Genomic DNA, 3627 nt, shown 5'->3' with positions numbered 1-3627 from the left:
ATAAGCCAGACACAGACGAGTGCTTAAGAATTAACATTATAGACAAGCTAGTAGAAGAGAAATTTTATAAGAGCTTTCCCGAAGATCCTTTTGAAGCATGCATTGTGCATAGTAATACCATAAATTATGATAATAAAAAAATTATAGCTTATGCACAATCATTTAAAGCTAGCCCACCTCTACCCTTAGCTTAGCACTTCCAGTGAAGAAGTTAAAGGAAACACAATCCCTGGCTAAACCAAAAGAGGCTAAAAAGCAAGTAGAACTGAAACCCCTTCCTTCTACTCTCAAGTATGCATATTTGGACTCAAATTCTAACTATCCTATTATAATAAGTGCTAGCCTAATAGAGTTAGAAGAAAAAAAAACCCTTCTAAGAGAACTAAGGACCCATAGTAACACTATAAAATACACCATAGAAGACCTTAAAGGAATTAGCCATTCCATTTGTATGCATAGAATACCTATTGTCGCAAGGACTTTGTGGTCGCCGGACGATTCTCACCGAAGTGGGAAAAGTGAGGAGTCGTCACTTTAATTTTGAGGGAAATTAAAGAAAACTATTTGTAAAAATTAAAATCCACTTTGAAAACAGAGATTCTAGGTTCGGGGTTCGTATATGGGTGGGGAAGGTGTTAGGCACCCCACCTTGTCCCTCAACGAGGGTAAGCAAATTTAATGTTGTGCTCTTTATAAATTGATAATTTAGGGGTTAGAATAATGATGTTAATCCTTTGTACGAATAAAAGGAATATTTAATGTTTCATTATTTTGGGTTGCCCAAGAACACGAGTATATGAGATAACCCTTCAGTGAATAGGTGTTGTGTAATGGATTTTTGTTGGAGGTTAATTTGAATACTGAAGTTGTGATATTCTCAGGGGGGAATTTTTGTCCTATAAATATGAGTGCCTTGAGGAGAACTCTCCATCGGGCCTCAACCTAGTATTCCAGATACTTTGGGAAGACCTCTCCCGCTGATCTTTTGGTGTATTAAGCATTTAATTTGAGAGCTTCGTGTAAGAAATCTCTCCCAATTTCTTAGTATATTTTAGTTTGAATTTAAGCTAAGAGAATTAGGGTAAAAACTCTCTCCCGATCTCTTAATGTATTCTGTTAAAATTTAAGCGCAGGATTTCGGGTAAGAACTCTCCCCCGATCTCTACATATTTTATTAAGATTTTGGTCGAGAATTCGGGTAAGAACTCTCCCCCGATCTCTATATTCTTTATTAAGATTTTAGCTGAGAATTCGGATAAGGACTCTCCCCTGATCTCTTAATATATTGCGTTAAAAATTAGGCTGAGTTTGGGTAAGAACTCTCTCCCAATCTCATAATATATTGTGTTAAAAAAAATTAAGCTGAGTTCGGGTAAGAACTCTCCCCCGATCTCTTAATATGTTGTGTTAAAAAAATTAGGTTGAGTTCGGGTAAGAACTCTCTCTCGATCTCTTAATATGTTTATTAGAATGGCATTTTATAAGAACTTTGAACTAAGTATTCTAGTAAAGGGTCCTTCTTGACCCTTTTATATGGGAATGAAGTACCAAAGATACAAGAAACCCTTGTGTAAAGCTTTTCCTAGCCTACGGGACCTTATAACTAGATGGTGGATGAAAGGCCGAACTCCTTGCCGATCTTCCGCATGATCACTTTATCAGAACTCTTTGATTTGCGAAATGCGATCTGTTTTTAGTCGCTCGCCCGGGATCCAAACTTATCTTGATTCCCGATCTATTGTCTTATCACCTGGGTTCGTTCCAAGGCCCAATCTCATAACTTATTTGTTTGACCTAATCTTGTTTCAAACCTATTCGACCTTTGCTACACCTATCTTCGTTTATCATTTTTCATTTATTCAGACCAAAAACTCTCATGTTAAAGTACTCCTACCTATATTCTTTAGAGTATTTACGAGTTGCCGATGACTCAAACATCTACTCTCGAAGGGAATGAAAACTGGGTGACGATAAATGGAGTTTACGAATGAATAAAAAGAAGGCACAGGAAATAACTACAGGCCTAGATAACCTATTCTGAGATTTAGTGTGACTGGATATAAAAGAAACTTTAAAAGAAAACTGGAGAAAAAAAACCAAGGATATTTAACAAAATGACAGTTTAGATGCTTACCTATGGAAAGTTAAGGAGACAGGCGAGCTGACTCCGGTATCCACAAATCTTAGAGAGGTGAAAGCTGACGGCTGAAGGACTTGAGCTTACCCGAGGTAATGGGAATAGATTGGAATGAAGTTGAGCTCAGAGGGTAATGCACAGATACTAGGGCGGTGGGAATGAGACGGAGTGAAGATGGTTTCACAGGGTAGTGCACAGGTACTGAAAATGAAAATCTCAAGATTTAGAGCTCCTTCTGATGAAATACTTCAGAAAACTAGTTTTTAAAGTTTCTCAACACTTTGAAAGCTCCGAATGACAAGTAGCAAGGATGAATCAAAGTCCAGAGTCTTTCCATAATAATCACCACCTTCTTCCTTCTACAATATTGCATGCAGGTATTTATAGGAAATGAATGTCCAAAATGAAGGGTCAGCCGGCTTGTGGTTGGGGTTGGGGTTGTTGTTCTTGTGGTTGAGGTGGTTATGGTGCGGCTTGTAGCTAGGTTTGCTTGGTTCTTGGGCACTGGGGCAATGGCTGAGGAGGAGAGGATATGGAGTCACCTCCTTGCCTTGAGGAAGAGCTCATTCATTGGCCTGGTCTCTTTGCAGGTGTCATTAATGGTTTTGGAGGAGGAGAGGCTAGGGTTTGTGAAAGAAGGAGATTTAAGGGGCTTTTATAAGAAAGGAGGCTTAGAGAGAAAGGGTTTTTGATTGTGAGGGAGTTGTGAATTTAAAGGGTCGTTGTGACCCTTCGTTTTGTGCTTTTGGTACCCCAGGAGTCGCGTCTGTGATATGATACACGGGTCATGTATCATTACACGGGTCTCGACCTCAAGACCCATGTAATCTTCTATCCGGGATTTTCCTTTTTTTGTCAAGTTACATGGCCAGTGTAAATTTATTTAGGGACCCGTATAACTTCCTGCCCGAGAATGGCAATGCTAGATGAATTACACGGCCCATGTATATTTGATTTGGGACCCATGTAATCCTCTGTCTCCTGCAAATTTAAAGTTTCTCTCTCCATTATCAAAGTAAAACCCTTGTAATGTTACACAAGGTCAACCCGTGTAAGTTTTTGGGGCTTGTGTAGGGGTTTTTCCCGAATCCTAGAAGGTTACACGGGGCGTGTAAAATCAATGCACGACCCATGTAATTTTCTGACTCTCCAATTCTCCCCGTATGAAAAATTAATACTTGCCACTATGCATAAAATGAATGAAAAAGTTAGCAAAATAGCTACTTTCTCGGTTTTGTACAGTCTCCTCTTGTGTAGTTTAGACTTGAAGTCTCCTCTCCTTTATTGCCCTTAGTTCCTGCTTTTTGTAGAATTAAGACTTGGGGTGCCTACGAAATAAAGCATGAATAGACATAAAACAAAAATAAAAGTTAAAATAAAGGAAATTATATAAAATAAAGTAAAAATAGAAATAAAAATAGAAATTTTAGGTTGCCTCTCAAAGAGCACTTGTTTATAGTCATTAGCTTGACTCTGCCTTCGTTCTATCA

Source organism: Hevea brasiliensis, chromosome 2 (genome assembly GCF_030052815.1).
Source record: "Hevea brasiliensis isolate MT/VB/25A 57/8 chromosome 2, ASM3005281v1, whole genome shotgun sequence".
In the NCBI taxonomy this organism is placed as follows: Eukaryota; Viridiplantae; Streptophyta; class Magnoliopsida; order Malpighiales; family Euphorbiaceae; genus Hevea; species Hevea brasiliensis.
This window is presented reverse-complemented; position numbering follows the sequence as displayed.